Source organism: Nomia melanderi, chromosome 10, assembly GCF_051020985.1.
Source record: "Nomia melanderi isolate GNS246 chromosome 10, iyNomMela1, whole genome shotgun sequence".
NCBI classification, from domain to species: Eukaryota; Metazoa; Arthropoda; class Insecta; order Hymenoptera; family Halictidae; genus Nomia; species Nomia melanderi.
In genome coordinates this window covers 6,021,972-6,045,380 of record NC_135008.1, presented here as the reverse complement: position 1 = coordinate 6,045,380, position 23,409 = coordinate 6,021,972, and the positions used below count along the sequence as shown (strand labels likewise).

Genomic DNA, 23,409 nt, shown 5'->3' with positions numbered 1-23,409 from the left:
GAACTAGCTTCGCGCCGTGACTCGAGGGTCCGATCGAAAAAAAATCGTTTTTGATTCCCGCCATTTTCGACGTGATTACACTGTCAAACTGGAAAGACCGGCCGGGTCGATAAGCGGGGGAAATCGTTCGCTCGAAAAATAATATTGTTTCCGAACGGGAAACATTTGCCCGTTCCATTAAGCTAAAAATATCCCGTCGTTATCGGCGGGACGCGACGCGGCAATAACTCGTCGGCGATTCTTACGCGTGGCAAATCAAATTTATTGCTTGTCCCGCGATTTAAAATGTGATTCATATTAAAATTGACAGGATCGCCGATTCGATTCGTCGAACTGGCGGACAGCGAAGGGCGCGGCGGGGGCGGGGCGGCGGGGCGAAAAACGACGACCGATGGAAACGTTCGCGCTGAAGGCGCGGAGTTAATAGAGATGATTGGTCGGTCGATCGGTTGCCCCCGCGCGGCCGGCCGAGATCGCGAGTGTTGTCGAGCGGCCGTTCGCAATCGGAATATCGGGCCGGCGTGGAATTTATCTCGATTTTATGGATGCATAAGTGAATTTACTAGGCCGTAATTGTTCCGTTCAATCGATTATACAAAGCCCGCGCGCTTCGCGCTGGATCGTACTCCGCTGTTTTATTGAGATTCTTACCCATTAATTGACTATTAATAAAAAATAATCTGACCCGACGGCAACGGAACGCCGGCATCACTTTCCCGTCTACTCGATAAAACGGCGTTTTTGGGCGCACCGACGTAACTCGAGCGGCGCAATGAAACCGGCGCTAATTGTGATTAAAGACCGGCTGCACGCGAATCGCTTTTAACCTGGCCTTCTAATGGTACTAATGAGACGGATTATAAAAAGCTAACGGCACAGAGAGGCGATCTACGACGACGATCGCTCGGAGCGGCCGATATTGGATGCTCTTTCTTTCGTGGGACGCGAAACGAATTTCCATGGTATTGCGTTAAGATTTCAGGTTCGCGCGACGGCGTCGGAGTTGCGAACTCTTGGCCCGTGCTTCTACGAACAACTCCGATGTTGCTCGTTCCTGTGTAACGGCGTGTATTCAACGAGAATCCCCCGAGTAACTCAATTTACTGAGAAAATAGACACCACGGATTTCTCCGGTAATTGATACAATTTCTCTGTTCCGGGAAGTCGAACCGGGGATCCCATAGATGTTACGTTTGAAAATAGACCGACGAATTAATTAATTTTCGCTCCGATACTTCGTTAAGGTTAAACCGAATTTCTCTGGCGAATCGCGACTCTCTATCCGGACTCGATAATGCTTTATCCTTTTAGAAATTAACGAAAACAACCGTGCCTAATTGGGATACTCAGTCAATTGAAAGTTCAATTGGTTCCATCCGCTTCCGTATGCACTCCCGTGCGTGTTTCCCAATACTTGGAACTATTCGGAATCGAAATCAAATTACTGTAATACGCAGAATCTAAACGAGGACTACGAAAATCATTTGCCTCGCTATCCGGCCGCTATACGATGACTGTAAACACGGTTTATCCTTATACAACGCGATACTTAAGTTTCTAAAAAATGCATCGCGAATTCTTATTATACGAAACAATGAACTAGTACAAAATGCAACGTTGGATCCTAACATTCAGCCATATTTTCACTTTATATTTGTAGGAGAAAGAGAATTTTATTTGAAACAGTATAATTATTTCATCACAGCTCACAATGAAACACTAACTAAATTAAACAACGCACACACTATTTACATACTCAGATGCTCTTGTCTCACTCGCACACTTTCTAGAGCATTCTTTCATCACCATGCATTAACTTCGCATATATTTCGAATATTCTAGATTCTTGAAAAAAAGAACATTATTAACATATGGAGAAAATCAATATAATCTAGAATATTCCAACGCTTTGAACATTCATTCAAAACGCGCTCACACACACAGTCGCGTTCATCTATTGCACACACATTCATCACTCAAATACATCCATTCCCACATATTTGAAAATTAAACTTAAAGTTAGTACCTATCAATTCAGACGATGATAATTAAACGAAAATATTCCATACCGTTCCCCAATTTTCGAATCCCGTTGCGAGCCAATACACACACACACATTCAACCTCGTATTCAAACAATTCTTCCTCGACCTTCTATACAGCGGTCCATCCGAAAAATGAAAAAAACGCTGCAAGAACCGTCCAGGAATTTTGGTCACCGAGGTCTACAGGAAACAATCTACGGTCCAATCCCGTGACCAAACAAAAGGTCGACCGTAGGCCGAGGGTGTTTGTCAAGGTTCGTATTTTTTTTATTTTCCCGCGGACGAATCCCCGAACGAGTCTCGCGCCGAGGCGGAACACGTACCGGGGAAATAAATGAACCGAGCCCCGAGGTTGTTCGCCTTCTCCTCGGCGACCAAATTCCGGTTAAAGACGCCGGCGAAGGGCTTCGCTCCAGTTTAAACGATACCCCGACGCGGCGAGGGTGGGCAGACGTGTCTGGCTTCGCGTCTACGGTCTCCGGGCTCGTTAAATCGATATCTCGTAGCCGGCGAGCAGTTCTTCTCGACTTGGCCGTCATAACTTCATAACGCCGCCGACGCGGATAATTATGCAAACGAGACGTGTAACTTGTATGAATCGAATTTCCGCGGAAATCCCGTTACCATCGATAAACCGACGTCGAACCCTCGAGCCCGCGCGTCCCGGACTGCCACCCGCCGGCGACGGGGAGCCGATTGTCACGGTAAATTGAAACGTTAACCCTTCGGAAGGTTGAGCACTCGACTTCCCGAGGTTTCTTTGGGAAATGAAATTCGGAATAACAAGCGGAACAATCAATTAACCGACCGACGTGTTTGTATCATCGACGCACCGACAATATGGAAGTTACTTTCGACTTTCGCGTTGCCTCGCGCTCGAAAGCTTTTCGCTGGAATGCATTCCGCGAATGGAATTACAAATAAAAAAATTGTTCGCGGGACAATCGCGAGAATTTACAGGGGATCACCCGGCGGGATTAACCGTGATCCAATACATCGACGGGCTGGGGATGCGATATTAAATAGCCTGCGTCGAAAAAGCTTATGGGCCGCGCGGGCGTGCAATCCGTTTCAATTGGAAAGCAATAATATTATTAATATTAACGCCGAGGATTTGTTGCGCGGCAGAAATCCATTCGGAAATAACCTTCCGGTAAAAGGAGACGTGAAATACGTGTACTTATATAGAATAAATTTAACCATTCGTCTAGCACCGTGGAACAGGCATTGAAAATAAGACCGGACACTGGCGATATCATTCTCGTAATAGGAGACTCGTAATTAAAAGTTATACGAATGCAATGGTTTCGTTCTATGTTATTGAAAACCGTGTTAGATGCTCTACGTGTATACACAAAGGAAACCATGGAAATGAAGCACTGGATGATGGAATTAATTAAAAACATTTGTTTCGTTTATATCACTGTATCGTAAAATACAAACAAGTTCTCGTCTGATATTAATCAAAGACGACTGAAATCTACCACGTAATTCTCACGAGAATTTAGGAACACAATATCAAGTGATATTTCGCAGTTTATTCTTTAACACGTTGAATGCCGCACTTCATAGAGAAAAACACACAAAGTGAAAAAATATAATATTCAATCGTTTGATTGAATTATTATCGCATGTATGGCTGAATGTCACCGCATTAGGCATGATTCATACAAATGTTTTCAAACGATCATCGTTTAACTGAGTGAACTATAATAATTCGCATTGAACGCGTTAAAACAAGGAAAAGATTAATGGTCCGTCCCTGCAATCCGTTCCCGTGTTACTCGAAACTCGATTAAACTCGATCGCCAACTAATCCGAAGATCGGCGGCGTTTTCTTTTAAATTCAAAGCCAATACCGAAGTTCGAAAGGCCTTTAGCACCGTCTAGCAGGCAGCCCGGCGATCGTACGCGGCACAGCGAGCGACTGGCGCAACAAATTTGCGCGGCGATGGGCCGGAAGCACGAAAGCTTTAATTACTTTCGCGCGGTGCGCACTCGTGTTCGGCAACTTCACCGAGCCGGTCTGGCCAGGCCGACCGGCCGGATACATTGCAATTTCCGGGACGAGGTTTCGACCGCGAAGCCGTTCTCTGCGCTCCGCCGATTGGAAAGCCCGTGGCGAACCTTGCCGGGAAACAACGAGCTGTAATTTGCACGTAAATCGACGCGTATTTCCCAGCCGGCCGGTCGGGATGACGTAGACGGCCGGATCCGCTCGAAATTGAAAAAGACCGTGGCGCGCGTCCATTTCGAAAATGGGACCGCCCCGGGGCCCATCTCTCCGAGGCTGGTTCCTTCGAAAGTAATCGAGCGAATCCATCACGGATCCTGCTTTTGTTCCGATTGGCGTCCGCCGGCGCGCCGGTTGCGCAAGAAACCCCTTCGAGATGTATCGCGCGTGCCCCTTTGAACGACGGGTTACTCAGCGGGCGAATAAACGAACCCAGGCAACCGGAAAACTCCGGTCAATTGGTTTCCCCAGACAGCCCGCGGCCGATCGTATTACTTATTTAAATAGAATCTACATTTTCGACCTCCTTTTTCTTCCATACTCCCTCCTCCTCCCGTGTTTGTTCCCCGTTTAATCCGTTCATTCCCCGAGTACCCGTCTCTTCGTTTTCCTTAATGAATATTTTATTATCAGTCTCATTTCCATCGATCGCCCCGCGAACGAGACGAGGCTCGCACGGAAAAACCGCGCTCGCCGGGGAAACTTCGCTATTATATTCAATGCGTAACAAAAATGCGAAATATTTTCCCCCGGCAACGGTTCTCGTTCGCGCGCGTACGGTACACGATGAAGTTTAGCCGGCAAAAATAGAACGACCGGCGCACGAGAAAATGAATTGCGGCGTTGAATTCCGGCGTTCGAATCAGCGCGAGCTCACGGCTACGGGCGGGAGTCTATACGCGATACGGGAAGAGAATGAGAATAAAAGTTTCCCGATATTCGAGTGTCCCTCGGCGCGCCGAGGTTCCCGAGGAATCAGACTTTCTGCATTATCGAGCAAGTTTCCCCCGTAAGAGCGCCCCTGTCCCCCGCGCAGCGCCTTAACGAAATATTCCGAGTCGCGCGGGACGGGATATCGCTTGCGACCTTTCGGAAACAGCACTTTTTTCCCCTGTTCTCGAGGTAGGATTCGGAGTCTCGTTTCGGAACGGAGTAGCTGCGCGAGCCGGAACCGACGTTGTTTCAGGCGTTCCGCTTTAAGGGGTCGGCAAAAAGGCAGCTAGAATCTCGGTTTCCAGATATATGCTCCCGGCTAGATGGGATGCCCGCACATCGTGCCGGGCGCAGGTAAATACAGGTGTGCGGCCGCGGTGCACGCCGGCCGGCCAGTGTGTAGGTGCAGCGAGAGCGGCTGTTCGTCATCCGCGACTGGTCTTTTGTCAGAATGAACTTTCGTCTCTCTCTCTCTCTCTCCTTCTCTCGTCGACCGTTCCTCGCTCGCGTGATTTTTTCCGCAGATTATAATAAAAACAGGTCTGAAGAGAGAAACCTTCATCGGGAATGTTCCGCGTATCTTGGCGATGGAATTTTTATTCTGAAATTAAACGTTCGCTGTCTGCGGCAAACACTGTTACGCTCCGTGTTAATTCGTGTAACCTCGTTGGGTACCGTTCCGAGTGATTCACGCTGATGAAAATGTGTAATGGAAGTTGCTCTTTGTTTCTGACAGAATTAACGGGGATACCCGGGATTTTAATGGAAGTGACGAATAATTTGGCGCGTTGAATCTGAACGATTTCACGAAATACACGAAACGAAGAAGGTATATTGAATTATCTAGTTAAGTTCGCGTTATCATTGTTGCACGTTTATCCTGTTGAAGCTAATGGAGATAAGGTTGCGAATAATTATTGTTCGGTTGAGTGGATTAGAGTAATGTGATTTGGGTCGGTGGCCACCGAGCGTTCGTGTTAACCCTTTGCACTCGAGAGGTGACTCTCTACCACTTGATTTCATGTGGTAGAACTATAAAATTTGATATTCAATGTTGAATATTGAAGTATTGGGATAAAAGAGCTTCGTTTCTCAATTCACTTGCGATTTCTCTTCGAGTTAATTTCCAAAAATATAGTCTGTCTAGTTAGAAAATGTTAAATATTTCTAACGAAATACTTCCGAGTGCAAAGGGTCAATTACTCGAATAACAAGTAATTAGGTAATTCTCTTTTTCTCTAGGATTCAACAGTTCGATATACAATTCAGCTTCCTCCGCTGAATGTTTCGGATAGTTTATATAATCCTCGGGTTAAATAGAGTGTCGTAGACCGAATCTGCCAATGGAGGAACACAAAAGCTGTAATCTACGAGAGGAGGGCTGAAATTGTCCACGAAATATAAATTCTTGTAGAATGAACGGCGATCAGACTTTGCTTAATTAGAACGGGAAACATCGTCGATGCATATTCAATTCCTTCCCGGAGACGTAATTAGAACCCGGCCGGTCTGATGAACTTAAAACGAACTCGTTACCTTCGTAGCGGACCGTTCCGATTCTGAATATAACTCGTAAGTATGCGCCGGCTAGGAGCAATTATATTCCGGCCAAGTTACCATTCAACTTTTTCCACCTTTCCGCCGCGCGATTCAAATAACCCGGTCAATTAATTCCGGCAAGTTCATTAGCTCCGTTCGAGAATAATTAAATCCGACCTCGAATTCCCTTTGTCCTGCGAGCGAGCGCGGCTTTCGCCCGATGCTAGAATAAACTCGATATCGGGGACAAACAGACCGACGGGGCTCTTTGAAAGGCGCCGAACTATTTCGGCCAAGTGCACGATTATTTCTCCGCTTTTATCGCTTCTCGTTAACACGTTCACTGCCACGAGGTCTCTAAGCGTTCCGAATACTATTACTTATTCCTTCGTAGCAAAGATACACGAGGCGTTTGTCCGGCTAACTTCGCTTTCCGAATTTTCTCAGATTTTTCGAACCCGAACATTTCAGTATTCTAGTCTTTCTATTTTTCATTTGGTAGAGTCAACCACTGGGACAAATGGCTTAAACTCAATTTAACGTGAAACGTCTACTTTTCGTTTCCCCTATGTTCGAACCTTATCTAACGCAGTGGGCTTCAGAAAGCAAAGTCGAAGTAACGGAAGACGAATCTTTTGAGTTCCTGTCTAATTTCAAAGTTAATGTAACGAATTAGATTGAGAATCTCGTGGAACTCAATTTAACACGATTGCTACCAGCATTTATCTCGGTGAGGTCCTCAATCGTAATGTCTTATCCAATCAAATAAATCTAAAGAAAATATCGAAACAATGAAACTGAAACGAGTTACTTATAATTTTAAATAACAATAGCTATAAGATCAATTTCATTTGCTTTATGTAAAATATAAGATTGCGCCCGTCACAAATAAGTGACGCTAACGAACGTGTTAAAATAATTCTCAAGATACAATATCGTCTAGTCATTCCTAAACATTTCCACCGATCATCAATCCACTACCGTTTCTAATTTAAAAAGATCCGATCGTCGCTGACCATAGTCAACGCGTCGCCCAGTCATTTCCTCGGTGAAACGGCAACCGCGGGACGCGATCCCCGAAATTCGACGATCGAACGAATCCATTGGTCGCGGTGTCAAATGTCTAGCGAGAAGTTACAGCCATTCTTTCGATCAGACACGCCAATCCCGTCCGAAATCCAATTGGTCGCGCGGTGAGTCATTGTTTCCACCGGGCACGCCGATTTTCCGAGCGGGTTGCCCCGGCCGAACAGCGATAGCCCGAACCGGCGGGCTCGATTTCGCCCTAAACGCATTGTCCGCGGCTAATACACGATTCGTTCCGTTTCGCGGAGAAATAGACGGCGTTCCTCCACGAGATCCGTTCCCTTTTTATTATTGCCCGGTTATTTATCGCCGGCGTTTCCCCTCGCGAAACCCCATTGTGCCGCCGTGACGTTGCTCTTTATGTCCCCCTCCCCGTCGTTTCCCGGCTAAGTTATTTATAATGATTGCCGTCTCGCGCTCGCGCGAACCAATACCGCTATCGACGACGCGGGCACCTGCTGGCCCTCTGTCAACCGGTGAAATATAAATTTGATGACGATACACGGTGAAGCTACTCCCGTGATCCGTGGCCTTCGGCTAACGTGTACCGGAAGTTTTACCAGTAGAAAGCGAGCCGGAGGTATCGGAGGGTCGCAGGTACACCGGGATATTAAATTCCTGCGGCCCCAACATCCAACCCCGGCGGCGGGACGCGTCTATCATTTTTCAATTTCCCGCTTTTCGCCGGGATAGGATTTGGCGTAATTCGAGGCGCACCGCCGGCATTTTTCTAGCGCCCCCGCTATACAGACAATGCCCGGGACCCTTTTTGTATGCTATCATCGGCTCGACGTTGCCTCTCGTCCTCGGAATGAAAATTATTTCCGGGTTAGTCGCGCGAAAGGGGAATACCCTTCGCGAGTTTCATCTGATTTATAGAACACGGAATCGTTGCGGACTCCTGAGAATGTATAGAACGTCTACTTTTCGTTTCCCCTATGTTTGAACCTTATCTAACGGGATTCAGAAAGCAAAGTCGAAGTAACGAAAGACGATTCTTACCAGCTCCTGTCCAATTTCAAAGTTAATGTAACGAATTAGATCGAGAATCTCGTGGAGCAGCAGAATAGCGAGTAAATTTGAAACAACGTTTAAGCATAACGACGTGCGTGCTCGTAATGATCGGCATTATTTTCGAACGTCGGGGAGGGGTACGAGCCGAGCGGCGAATTAAGAGTAAAAAGCGAGGAGCGCTTAAAAATCGTCGGTCGATCAGCGGCGTTCGAGTTGAAATTAGTCGCACTTTCGAGCCTGCGGAAAAAGGAGGAACCCCGTGGACCGAGCGCGATCGTAACCGACGATTTCGACCGGCGAGGAAAGACGCGCGGGAGCGCCGAAGGAGGATTATTAACAAAGCCGGGGCACCGTCATTACTTCCGGCCCCGGGACCATTTGCGTGGTCACAATTATATATATTTACGCGGCGGCAGCTGCCGCATAATTTCTCCGCGGCGCGTCCGTGCCGAATTAGGAACGATGAGTATTATTTTTACCCCGAGATTCAATTTAATGGTTCATCAGATGCGACCCAGAAACTGGCCGCGATCGTTTAATACGCAAGTAATGGCCGGCGGTAATTCAACGGAGGCAGGTCACTTTTAGCTAATAAGTCGCCGAAGGAACTGTACAAATTGCAACGCGCGATTTTTAACGCAAATCCACTCTCGCGGATTGTCCGCGTTAATCGGCGCCGGCGACGCGATACCGTTTCGTTGCGCGCGGGACAAGCGCTACGGGAACTTCCATCGCGACAAACCAGATTCCAGCCAATTCTCCATTTTACAGCGCATCCCGGCGATCCCGAAGCGGAATCCAACTCCATCGGCGGACAGTCTATTTCTAGCATAGTTTCGCGTCGGGTAATTGTGAATGGAAATGAACTATCACTGGGATATTACAATCGTTCAGCGATGATCGCGCGTAAAACCGGGCTCGACGTTCAATCCGGGCATATTATTGAAAATAGCCGTGCGCCGGGAATCGAATTCTCCGCTCGATAAATAGGTCGGAAGGTGGAAGCGGCGTTCGCGCATTTTGTCTGGTCGCCGGCCCATTCGTAATCCTGCACGGTCAATATTCTCGGTCGCAATTATTCTTCGATAAAGCGGATATAATCGGGGATCACAAAGTGTTGCCGCCGAAGAGCGCGCGCGCGATACATCGAATCCGCATTTTCGGCCGCTCGCATGCACCGTCACTCCGGCCGATATAAAAACGAGCGGCCGAGCCACCTGCACGGCGCGCGACGGAACGGAGGATCGTCCGCCCCCCTCGTATTCTCGCCCGGCCGCCGCATCTGCAACATTTTTCACCTTTTTCTTTGCCAGCCGCCACGATTTTATGCGGGCCGATCGATTCGCGACAAACGCACGGGGCCAATTAATTATACATAGTTTTTACCGTCCGTCGAGCTGTGTCGTTGACGTAATTCGAGCTAAATGCGCCGACTCTGCGCAGTTCCTGTGTTTGAAAATGTTACCGAGACGCGCGATTATATTCGCTTGTCAGTTCTAGTTACTTGATACGTTGGTACTGTGCACTCGCTCGCTGTTATTTGTAAATCCTTGACTTAGAATCGTGTAATAATTGAAGAATGAAATGTTCCTTTCGGCTCCCCTCGAGTTAAGCTTCAATTGAAATCGCTTCGAGCCATTTCGAATGCTAATAGACGATCGTACGATTAAATCTATGAAAATTGTGACGACGAAGGAAAACGTGTTGTTATTAGAGAACAAACGTGTTCTCCCAGTTTCATAATTATTCTCTTTACGGTTACAAGGGATATGTCGCAGATTAATACCACCGCGAGAATCCATGAAAAGACATTAGTTAATGGAACCGAATCAAGCTTAATGTCGATTCCTGTGCACCGTCCATGAAAACAAATGCGCTCGCGGCGAGAGCGCGAGGATATTTCCATACGTATTTGCATTTGCGCCGGATCCCAAATGAAAATACGCACAAAGGCATTCTGTTTGCTTTTAATTCGACCTGTCCGATGAAATTTTTACTCGGGGAAACGATCGAATTACGCGGCGAGGATTCGAAGGAACAACGACGGCGGAGCGGGTCTCTCGAGTTGTCGATTCGGGGACGCGATCTATGGCCCGACATTGCCGGTAATGGTGTTTCGGAGTCAATTGGCTGTTCGGAGCAGTGTGTCTTCGTCGAGGGTCGCCTCGGTAGGTAAGTTTCGAATTTTCGCTGGCAGGTTCTTTCACTGGCACGCCCGGCTCGCTTCGGTACAGCCTGTGTGTCCCGGTTAAGTTAGTACAGCCAAGGGGAAACCGATACTTCTACCCCGACAACCGAGTACCCTCGCTTTATCACGATGGCCCCGATAACACGGTGCTCCGGGAGGACGCGAACAAACGGCAGCTTGTTATGTTAATCGACTCCTCATCGACCGGCTGAACCTATTCACCTATGACTGGGAAAATGCGGTTATGTAACGAGATCGTTGTCTGCCGTGGTTATTAGGGACACCCCAGAAGAGGATTACACGATCGCTCCTTAAGCGGTCGGGACGCTTTGCCACTCAGTTTACGTCCATCGTTACATAGCAATATCTCGATCGTTCAACGCCTGACGTCCTCCCCTCTCTGCAATTCATTAACGCGTGGACGGAAGAATGAAATATAATTCGAATTTAATGAGATGCAAACGAAGAATGTAATGTGAATATCTTAGTCTCGATCTTTTTTCGTAACAATAATTAACACAACAACGGTCATCGATGTCGACGGTCAGTCGAAAACGATCGTAACCATTCGTCTGTTCAACTGATCGCGTGTAATCTTTGAACTTTCTCCGTTTCCGATTACGTACGGGAAGGAGAATTGTTTCCCGTTTCCAGATGCATTCACGCGACTCTAGTATGGAGTGGATAAAAATTGCGAATACAGAATTGAGCAGAGGGGAAACAATTTATCGAGACCTCTGAACAATGTTGGAAGCGACGGGAACAAGATTGCTCATTTTCCCCGGCGCAAGCGGAACGTTTTCATTTCTGGGTAGAAAGAACGGGCATTCCCTGTGAAATGGAAATGGCGAAGACGGGGCGAAAGAAGAAAGGGTTCCCCCTTAATTCGCGCGTTTCCCCCGGCGCGCGAACACGTCGGGACAACGGCCCTATCGATTCCGCGACGATACCGCCGCTCGAGAACCTTTGCATTCTGATCGGAGTGGCTGAAAACACTTCGCCGGAATGCCGAAGAAAGTTGAACACTTTTCAACGGTTCGGCCGGCCTTTATTTCCCCTACCTCCGAGGCGGCCGCAGCTGCGCCGGAATCCGCCTCGTCAAAAATACATAAACACGAGCCTCTCCCCGCAGAATTAATTCTCCCTCTTTCACCTTTTCAATGAAACCACGACTGCGTTACATATTAGGCGTTCCCGCGCGACCGCAGACCCGGAATTCGGCCGCATAAGAAACGCTCGGCTTCAAGCGCAACATTCGTTGGTAACTGCAGTTAATGGAAAGACAAAACGCTGCGATTTATTTGTATAACTACTCAATCATACGGGGACAAAGTGTTATTCATCTGACTCGGAAATAGAATTTATTACTAGATGCCGCCGTTAGTGGAAAGACAAAACGCTACCATTTATTTGTTTAGCTACTCAATCAAACGGGGAGAAAATGTTATACATCCGACTCGGAAATAGAATTCGACAGTTTTGGCTAGATTCTCGGGGCAGATGCCAGTGTCCGCCATTCCACCGTCAACCTTTCATAAATCAGCGTTTTAGCACATACTGGCAACGGGAAATCTCGTTTCATACGAAGGCACTTAGCTGTGCAACTTTGCTAATTACCGCAGTATTTAAATATTAAATTTGATTCGAGCTGATTGTGTATTTACAGTATATTACATAGCAATATAATACCGAGTTTAATTGATAAATTGATGTCGCCTGAGAATCGGTATCCGTAGAGTTCAGTTTTCAGACAACTAACCGGCGCGCGATGTGTTAATATCGCGCCTCGGCGCTGCCTTCAATCCTCTCGATACCAAATTGCGTGTAACGAGCGAAACACAGCTCGCGTCGGATTTCACGGAAACCTCACGAGTCCCCCTCCGTAACCCCCGGATCCAGTTTAAAAACCCGTACAATGGACTCCGAGGTCCGCGCGCTCGCGATAAAGTTACACCGTATCCCCTTTATTTTTTCACCGTGGTCATTCGTACGTTCCGCTGGGGCTGGCGTAACCCCTATTCCATGGTATCGTAATCCCCCATCAGCCCAAGTAGCCATGTAAATCGTACTATTCCCAGGTGGGAACCGATCCATGGAGATACGTTGATCAACGGAAATAAATCCCGCTTCAACGACAGGTTGATACGATCTGTGCGGACAGGTACATTTCCCCGAGTATTTAATAAGCTCTTAACAACCGCTATTAGGAACGAAGAATTTTCTAATCAGATTTCGTCGTATCGTGGAATCCGAATTCTAAAGAAACTGGATAGTGCCACGACGAATAACGCGGCGTCACGAGAAATTTTGACTTTTCAGCTTCTCGTTCCGACAGTCGACGCGTCGACGGGTTCAACCGTCGATCGCGGAGCGTTCGTTCCTCCGAGACAGTTACCACGCGCGACGGCGGTCGATTTGGTCGTCGCAGTTCGCCGGATTCCATTGGTTCGGCATAAATTTCGCCGCGGCCGAGCGTGGACGTGACCGCAAAGAATCCCGCGGGGGAGTCCGGCCGCGATGAGAGTTACCGGCGGGCCATCGGATCGGTCGAGTTGTTTTCGGAGATACGATAAGACGAACGGCATACGTGCAGCACACGAACGGCGGCAGCTGCGCGTGCCCTGAATATTTAACCCGCTTAAGGCCCCCTGCACAATGCACGACTCGCGCTCAATGGGGAGGGCCCGGCTACCGGCCGCCCCGCGAACCAATTGGGAGGCAAACCGGCCTCCATATTTAATCAACAATCGTCTCCCTTCGTCCGTTCGCCAACCCTTTAACGCTTTTCAGAGCCGGCTGAGCTGTGTCCCCGTTCGAGTGCGACGATAGCCACCCATTAGCGGCGCGACGATGTTTGTTTCTTGGTGTGAACCGGTATTCACCGCTGCGGATCGCCGGTCGGGGACCTCGAGCCTCCTAGGCGAGCTGTGTACCGCAGATTGCAAATAGATTCGAGTCCTTAGATCAAGGGTTCTTCAGGGAGAGCCATTCAACGCGGCAGGGGGTACGGTGTCTCGAAATTTTTCGGGTTAACGGCTGTGCGATCGAGCGTGGTTAATTAGCCTGCGGATTTCGATGCATTCGCGGCGAGTGTCGCCGAATGGGATTACATTGGAATAAATACACCTAGCTGTCGGATTGGATCGAGTCCCTTGAGATCATTAGTTAAACTAATACCTCATCTCTATATACAACTGAGTCTACTTGGAATTCTATTCGATTCCAGCTTCCTGGAGCTCGACGACAAAAATGTCCATCGGGATAACTTTCCGCGGTCCGGCTCTAGAATCGCGGCTAGCACTGGAAACGTTTTCCTAGCGGGTATCAACTAGACGGAATAGATTTCTGTACCAGTTTTCTCATTTACAGATTCAGTGATGCACAACGGACCAACGAATTTCATTCGCCGCAACGAGGAACTCGCCGTCCGCCCTAATGAACCGGGAATACCTCTGAAAACTCCGGATACTTCGCGTTGGTCTTTAATTGGACTCCCCCCCCTTTAATACGGAATCGGCGTCGACTCGAGAGCCTGTTCCCCCGTTAATGGGTATTCCGCTCCTCGGGGCCACGTCGTCGATCCCGCCGCCGGAGAAATCGCAAATTAGCGCGATCACGTGTAATCCGCAACGAGAGTGGCCATTCGCCTCGCTGTTTATTCGCGTCCGATCCGTTGCATCGTGACCGCGATACGGTGCGTTTCTACCGACCGAAAGAATGCCATTCGGCCACCACTTTGATATAATTCGAGTGTAAACTAACGTTTAATTATTTCTGGTAAACGACGCTCGATTAACTTTAAGAATACTTTATTCGCCCAACACTTCCTAATAACGGATACGAGCTAGATTTCAGAAATGAATGCTGTATTCTTCGAATATTTACAGTTGCTCGATGAATATTTACTGAATTTGACAGCAATTTCTGTATGTGACGTGAGATACAATAATTTCTTCTAGATGAATGCGAGCAACGAACGTTCGTTCGATTGACGTATACGTATCATTATAAAATCGCTTCCGTCTCCAGTCCTCGCCGCTCGATTTATGAAAACAAGACAATGGTAACCGGGGTATTGTTGCTTTATGGATTTATTAGCGACTGGCGTCTCCGTCGGACATTTGCATAACGAAGCGGACGGTGTCATCCTGGCGGACCGGCCCGTCCCGCCGGCATCGAATATTAATTCGAATTGCAACTAATATGCAAACCCGCGTCCCTCCGTCGCAACGATCCTCCGGCTCCTTTCGAATCGGACGCGGCCAAGTAATTGAAACAAATTATACATGCTGATCAGTTCGGGGAGCGTTAGCCGCGAGCTATTTGCACTTTATTGCCCTGTCCAAAGAAATGCCGCGGGTGACTATATTTAAACGCAAATACCCGAGCGCGCTATAATTAAATCGTGAGAAGCGAAACGTGTTTCCCAAAGCAGCGCGCGGATTACCGGCTTAATTCAATAAATGTCTTACAATATCGTGCATCGGGGTTCAATAATTCCTGCTTATCGCGAAGAATCGGGCTAAATTGATTTCGTTCGGCGAACACTTGACGCGAGCAGGCGGATTAATCCGTTACGCAACCGGAAAACGATATTTCACGATAATATTTGCGGAGAAACCGCCCGGACGCGTCTCCGCCGTCGTTGAGGAACGTTCTCTCGCGCCGGGAATGCCGATTTCGCTCGCAAAGAGGACATTTCGTATCGAGTTGCCAGCCATCGGACGAGTCTCGGCGAAGCTTCGTCGCGTTTCTTATGCAACCGCTAAGAGGCAATACGTCCAATTGAATTGAGCGTGTTGGGAAAACCTTTCCGTTCGGCGAGACAGGAAAGGTTTCATTATCCGGGATCCCCGTGAATTTCAATTTGCCGACGACACCGTCGATGTAATTTTCTCGTTTACACACTCCGTCGGGACTCGGTACGCTTTGATTACGCTGAATATTAAAACTTTCTTCGAAACGTATCGACGGACGCGACGAGGGGACACGAGAAATTCGACGCTGTCAAACTTCCCGGCGTCTTTCGCGTTTCAGCCCGCGCGAACGCCTCGCAAATTTCCCGCGAAATGGATATCTCATACGAGGCACGACCGGATGCAAAGTTGTCGAGAGACAAACAGAATTAACTACGTAAGGGCAATTTACTGTTCAGAACTCGACGATAGTAATTGCATGTAACTGCTGATTAAAGTTCAGCCCGCGGAACGACATCCACTTGTCAAGAAGCTGTTTCGAGTTTTCCCGGGAGCGGCGTGTGCGCGAACGAAAGTCGGGTCGGGGCTAAAAGCAAAGTTCCCGAACCGTGCGGCCGAGGAGTTAGTCTAATGTCGCCGAAGCGGCTGACGAAGAGTGCCCGGCAGTCGCCAAAAATCCGCGCCGCGGAAATCCCATTTAACCGACTCGATTCGATCGCAGCGTCGCGAACGTTTCCCCGTTGCAATCTTCGCGGACGGGGCAGAGTCCGGCTGCTCGAAACGCGGCCGACACGGGGGAACAGCGGTGTCATCGTGCGTTGACGAGCTCCGGTTCGAGGAGAAAACGCTGGAAGAAGGGAAGATAATCGCGTTTCTACTCGGAACTCCTAACGGACTCAGCGCGGCTTACCCAGCAGATTTTGCTCCCGACATGAGAACATTTGGTGTTAGGATAGAGGATCTGTTTGAGAGAATCAGTGTCCGGACGAGAACTCCGCCTGGTGATTGATGAAAGAGTCTTTGACGGTAAGTGTTCCGGGAATGCAGCCGTATTAAAGTTTTTTCTATATTTCCAGCTCACGTGAGGCTGGCTTGTTAGAGGTCCGTGCTTGACGGACAGTCCGCAATTGACAGTAATTTCCGGGAATCTCCAGTGACAAACGTTTCGTGATTTATTCCTCGTTTAGAAATGACGGAAATTATTCTTTCCCTCGGTGGCGATGTTAGTTCAAGTTCTCGAGAGATGCTCGGTCGAGTGTAAAGCTATCGGATTTATCCGGAAGTCTTTCGATTGTTTCGCGCAATAATCGCAGCAGACAACGATAGGCTGAATTAGAGATCACCGAGGACTGTACCATTACGGGGACAAATACGTGCAGCTGTATTTACGCAACGGAATCAAAGACTTGGTCAACCGTTCCTATAGTGCTCTTGCACAGAGGTGGGTTCACGTTATCGCGTGTAAACTAAGCCTACATAGAGAGGCAGGTTTGTGTAACCGCGATCGAAACTCCAGTGGCGGAATCAAGATGTTGCTACAGAGGAAATACGTGAATTCGAGCCGCGTACCGTGACACAGTCGATAGAGGGCCAGCTCTCGGACTGACATTACCTATTGAAGCGCTTCCCTTCGACGACTACTCGCAGGAAGCTTGCTGACCTTAAGCGGCTCACCTGAAATATAAAAGAAAGACTCGTGTTATTACTATTGAACGAATAGACTCTCATTTCCTACGTGCAGTTCTAACGTACACTAAAATTCTACAGAAGGAAAGATTTTTCTGTAACAGTATGCAAATCATTTGAAAACATTACCCGCGCCGAAGTGTTTCGTGTTTTCTTTAGAGACGTCCCCGGCGACGTAACAGTTTGCGAATTACACGAGAAACCGAGGTAACGTCCGCGTCGCGTCACGAAGCCCGCTCGAGTGGCGGTAATCGCGCAGAACAAGAGCGGAAAACGCGGCGGCGCTCAGCTGACCGCGTAATCTAATTCGTTGTAGCCGGCGTAAACGCGGAAATTCATTTCCCGCGAACGGTGTAAGTATTAAAATGTAAAGGACCGCGCCGCGGCCACGCGTATTCTGAATAGATTGCCGAGCGGCGCGAACGCTTCGCCTCATTGTTCGCCGCGACGGAACGGTACCGAGTCACTTTCACGCGGAAAACGTGTGCTCGCGTGTCGTTGGGACCGGAATTGTTTATCGCGATTCCTTTGTCCGCGGCGAGCACAATGCGCAACGCACGCAAGTTTCTCCCGCCGCGTCGATACGCTCGTCTTCCTCGATGTCGTCCGTTTTCTGCGTCCGAGCGAGACGTTGCCGAGAACAATCGCCCCGGAGGGAGAAAATCGAGTGACGCCGCTTCCGTTGACTGTTCCACGCCGGTTTTATTCAGTCGGGCACCTGGTGGTTAATTAAAATCGCGACCAATTGTCGGCGGCGATGAAAGTTTAAAATGAATCTTCGGGAATGGGTCAATTTTTGAATCGTTCGACGTGACGCTTTTTCAACTTCCATTATACAAGAGTAAAGCTCAGAATGTACACTTCGACATCCGAGCGATCGCGTCGGAAAAAGTCACGTTGACATACTTAAAATCGCGACCGATAGTCGACGGCGATGGAAATTAAAACTGAATCTTCGGGAATGGGTCAATTTTTGAATCGTTCAACTTGAAGCTTCTACAACTTCCATTACACAAGAGTAAAGCTCAGAATGTACACTTTGACATCCGAGCGATCGCGTCGGAAAAGGATCACGCCGACGCACTTAAAATCGCGACCAACCGAGATCAATCAATCTTCGAGATACAAATGAACTAAGAGAAACCTTTCCACTTTACCCTCTCGCGCTTACATTAAAAACACGCTTGCCAGAAGTTCCTGTTTCCATCAGCCGCAAAACAACCACGGGAATTCCCCGGCGACAGCCGCGTCAGGGGACAAAACGGCTCCGAATCCGCGACACAATACCCGATACGATTTTCAGTTAGTTCGCGGGCGATGGGTATTGTTCGGCGACTTTAAGGAAACTTTGATTCCGTATCCGCGGGCTGCATTCAACGCCCGTCCATGCGAATCCCGGGTTTCCCGGCTCGCGAAGCCCGGCCCCTATTCACCGGCGCTCGGTTAAAACAAAATCGTCCCGCTCCCCCCGCGCCGTTCCGTTGAATATATATCTTTGTCCCGTCCTGTGTACAAAGCGCGGCGCATTTATTGTCCGACGCTCGATTCATCGGGTACGCGCGTTTATAATCCGCAGCGAGTTACAGGGTGACGTAAGCCGCGGCGCTGCGACGCATTTCACGGTTGCAGCTCGGGCGCGCCGCGTGGCTCGTCTACGACGACGCGTTTTGTTCCGAGGTGACGTGCACGCCGCATTCAGGCCCGCCGCCACACGCGACCCCCGCGTTATGGGAGCAGCGCGCCGCGGATCTTCACAAACGGCAAGCTTTATCAAGCCGGCGCGTATTCGGTCGCTGACATCGCGACGAGACTCGCGGCAGATTAACCCGCCGCGAGCGGATCCCCAGGATTGATACAGGGAAATTCGATTTATGAAATCTCTCCGCTCGACGCCGTTGTAGGCTTTCCTTCAGTCTGCCGCTTCCGTTTCGAATAATCGGATCAAAAGCCGCTGTTGACACACTTTTAGGTGTTCAGCGGATTTCTAACGGTGCGGGATCATTGCGAGGCAAGTAGCCAGTCCGTATCGCCGCGAATCTCGAGAGTGCGACGTTCGTTAGCGATGGGCTCTGAATATTCTTCTTTACATCCAGCCTGATCTAACATTCTTAACATCCGGTTGCTATATACGGAATTACGACGAACGAACCGTTAAAGGAAGCAATCCTGTCGCTTCGAAAAATCGTTAACGGTGGGATTACCTCGAATGTGGGACGAAAATTGTAGGTGAATCGAGAGAATCGCATTGACGGTGCTCGTCGAGGCAAAGGCACGAAATTGATCGACATACGGTAGAGTACGTGTCGCGCTGGCTGTCCCCATTAGCCGGGGACGTACGCGAAATACCGAGGACGCGAGTGGGCGTAACGATTAATTGTCTGCTCGCTCGAAGGAGGCGTCGATTGCGTCGGCTCCTAAACGTGCACGTGCACGTGCACACACCGCGCCGCGGCGTCTCGTCGACCGGTTGACAAAGACAACGGCTCGTTTACGCGAGAACCGCCGAGCAACCGTGACAGAGGCGCGACGCGAACGACACCGCGAAGAGACAGCCGCGAAAAGGCGTCGAAACGCGACAACAGAAAGAGAGAGAGAGAGAGAGAAGGCCGCATTCATATTTGCTGTCGCGCCGACGAAGCTGCCGGCGGTCCCCGACTGCATTCGGTGATCAATGGATACGCCCCGACAATGCTCGTCCTTGCGGTGTCGCGTTATGCATTGCGCTACACGCGGAGAAACTCCGCCGCGCGACTCTGATGCGATGCTTCCACCCTCGGAGAATGGAACTTTGGTCTGACGGTGAATGCGCTTGGGCGTCGCCCGGCCGCATCCCTGGACAGGAATGAATGGAAACGAGCGTTTAAGAATTAACCTTTAGCGCTTCGGTCGGTTTTCGAAACTGCCAGCGACTCCGAGCGATTTTCATGGTAACCGTGAATCTTATTATCTATGAAGTACGAAGATCGATTCGCGAAGTGGAAGCTGATGCATAGTCGCGTTCAGAATTTTTGGAGATTTAACCCTTTGCACTGGGAAGTTTTTTACTGAAGATATTTTAACATTTTCTGATGAAACACGATATTTTGCGAAACTCACTCGGATGGAAAACGTACGTGCATTGAGGAACAATGCTATTTTATTTCAATATTTTTCAAACTGATACATTATATAGAGTATAATATTAAATATCAAGTATCAAAAAAAGCTATTTTATTTCAATATTTCTCGAATTGATACATTATATGGAGTATAATATTAAATATCAAATTTTACAGTTTTATTGTATGCAATCAAGTGAGCGAGAGTCACGGCTCGAGTGCAAAGGGTTAGCTGTTTGAATGAGAATTGTGAATTTATAGAAATTTTCTGATGTGTGTGTGTTTAATAGGTAACTGTGGCAATTGTGGGAACTTTGATCATTCGTGACATTATTAACACATTTTTGGACGCCCCAGAAACAATTTATACGATGCATATATGCACTTTTTTAATTCGCATTTGGTATTATATTCACGTAAGGTGTTCTTAAATATTACTACATATTTTTTATACATGTTTTACATTTTAACATTTTTCGATTTTCATTTTCTTTACTTCTACGCGTAACTTTGCTTCTATTTTAGAATTAGGGCCTATTTCATAAAATAATTCTTATTATAAATTATCATTAAAAGATTGAAAGTATAAATGATTTTTAAAAAGCTGTTTCCTTACAAATTAAAACGCGAACTTTGTAATAACAAAATGCTGTATAACAATAGAACACTTTACAAAGTACGATACACGATCGACACAGAGCTACCGATGTAATGGCTATTGACTGACTGACTTTTACGTTCTCGGAATGTCGACATTCATTTTTCCTCGCTAATCATTTATCAGGAGAACACGCGAGACTTCGTTACTCTGGTAACGTAATAAGAAAATCTATTTTTAATTCCTTAAACCATCGATTGAGTCGAAGAAACCTAAAAACGAGATATCTCGTCGCCCGTACGCAATGCGTTAATAACATTCTTATTGTACATGATCGTTCACAAGTACTGTTCACTTCGCATACTCTTCGCATACTTCTATTCTTATCGCAAGCGATGCCGGACATATATTCCACGATGTAACCGTTCGTTTAAATTCAGCTCGGAGGTAAAATGTTCAACGAGAAACCAGTCGCCTAAATTGAATTGAAAGTTCACATTTGTGTTCACATCTGTGAAACGGATGCGCGATTGAAGTCGTCGCGCTATATTAACCGGCCGAGCTGTTCGGAAACGCGATCACGGAAACTTGTACCTGAAACAGTCTCGCATCCACGGTCGCAGCTAATAGAGCAACGAACGTGGCCGTAAATAATTTAACGAGCGACGTTACAGCGGCGCGCGCTCGAGCGCTCGGGCCGGCGTTTTTATCCGTAACGTTTTGTTTTCGGGGTCGACGATGAATCCTGCACTTTGTTTCCCGGCAAGCGATTCGGTTCCGTGTTTGCACAGATACCGTTGGACGGGCCGGACTTGTAACGCGAGAACTACCTGTTAGAGGCGTGTAAAACGCGCGGTGCGCGCGTGCCGGATGCACACTTGAATTTCACTGTTTAAATTTACTTTTGAACCCGACCGATGTAATTGGAATTTCAAACCCGCCTGTTAGGGCAGCCCAGTTCCAAATTGATCACCGGGACTCCCGGTACAATTGCGAACCGAAACGCACCGGTTTTTCCCTTTGTCTCTTTCCCCGCGTCATTACTGTCTCCGGTTCGCTTTAATCGATCGAATTCGAAACCGAACGCGGCCACCGGTGGAAAAAATTAATAAACGCGGTCGCGTATCGCGAACACGCGCTGACAAAAAGACCGATACAAGTACGCCGGCGGAGATTTCTCCGGGAGCTCTGAAAAACTCCGTCAACCCGGGGGAGCGACGAGAAAACTCGGCGCGGAAGAAGCGGGCGGAGTTTATTCAGCTTCCAACTTTCATTCCTGGCGTGCATACTCATATTCCGGCGGAGGTCCGGGCAAAGAAAGCTTAAGCGAAATATCGAAACTCCGCGAGGAATCGCGGGGAAACAGGAAACGGGAAGCCCGGTTCCAGTTGGCATCGGTCAAGCCGTTTTGCAAATCTAACGGAAGCGCTTGTCGTCTCGTCGGATCTATCGCCGTGACCATCTTCTCGCCGCTTCCCTGCGTTTTACGGAGTGTTGAAAGGTTGAGTTCGGACTTTGTGGAAAGTACAAGTGCTCGGTGGAGATTGTTTTGTTCGCTCGTACAGCGAAGGAGTGTAACGAGCCACGACTGAAACGGCAATTACGTTCGGTGGTCAATATATCAACCGTACTAAGTCTTTTCACCTACAAATACTTTTCAACGAAATATCGATAATACTTTTTGCAACAAACACAGAAAGCAACGGATTTGGAAAAAATCTGCCGACAAGAATTTCTTGAAGTATTGAAAACATTTCGCAACAGAGATTAAACTGTACATCAAAGTCCTAAATACCAGAGAAGAAGAAAACTAATCACTGATCTCTTTGTAGAACTCAATTGTTCCTTCGCAACTTCGTATTCGAAACATGAAAGCTTGTAAAATGACGACATTCGTCCTTAACCCTAATCGTGCCACGTGTTTTCATACCGAATCATACCGCGGTGACTCTCAGTCACTTATGAGAATAAAAGAATGATTAAAATTTTGTTTTTGTTTACAGGGCCCAAATTTTAAGAGCCCAAGAAAGCTTCTGGAAACGCAATGTGAAATAATCAAATATACGTAAAAAGTTCAAATGTGACTCAAAATTACATCCTGGTCCGATTAGGGTTAACTATTATGATGATCGCTGGACACCATTAGACGATGACGTCCCTGATCCTCGACGAACTACAACCGCGGCACGAGCTTCCGCAGATACGTGACACGGAACAAGCAATCCCGCGACGCAGGACGAAGTCCGATGGAATTGGACAATAAAATCGGTCGGCTTTGCGGGAAATATATTTCAATTTTCGCGGGACAGTCGCGGGAGGGGAGTCGATGGAAAGGGGACGGGGTGTACGCGCGATAAATCGAATCGCCGTGTAAATATTCCTGTGGCAGGGCCGGCGGTGGGGCCAGGTACATGCACTTCGCCACGGGCTCGCCGGGCTGCGCCGGCCGATATTTATCGGCGAGATAGCTCGAATAATGCAGAACACACCCCGGAGCACGGTTTTTCACGGA

The 23,409-nt window shown here is 48.1% G+C and overlaps 1 protein-coding gene across 10 annotated transcripts in view; it reads right to left on the bottom strand.

Annotated features, from left to right (window-relative positions):
- The window catches only part of kug (FAT atypical cadherin kugelei), a 424,350-nt gene that overhangs the window by 293,613 nt on the left and 107,328 nt on the right, over nt 1-23,409 (bottom strand). The window contains exons 1-2 of one of the 10 annotated variants that reach the window (XM_076371211.1): nt 17,331-17,435; nt 17,128-17,189 (exon numbers count right to left, since the gene is read on the bottom strand). The exons of the other annotated variants lie outside the window; for them this stretch is intronic. The gene's annotated coding sequence lies outside the window, so the exon portion shown is untranslated. Of the gene's footprint in view, nt 1-17,127; nt 17,190-17,330; nt 17,436-23,409 lie in introns of those variants that run through there. 10 annotated transcript variants of the gene reach the window in all.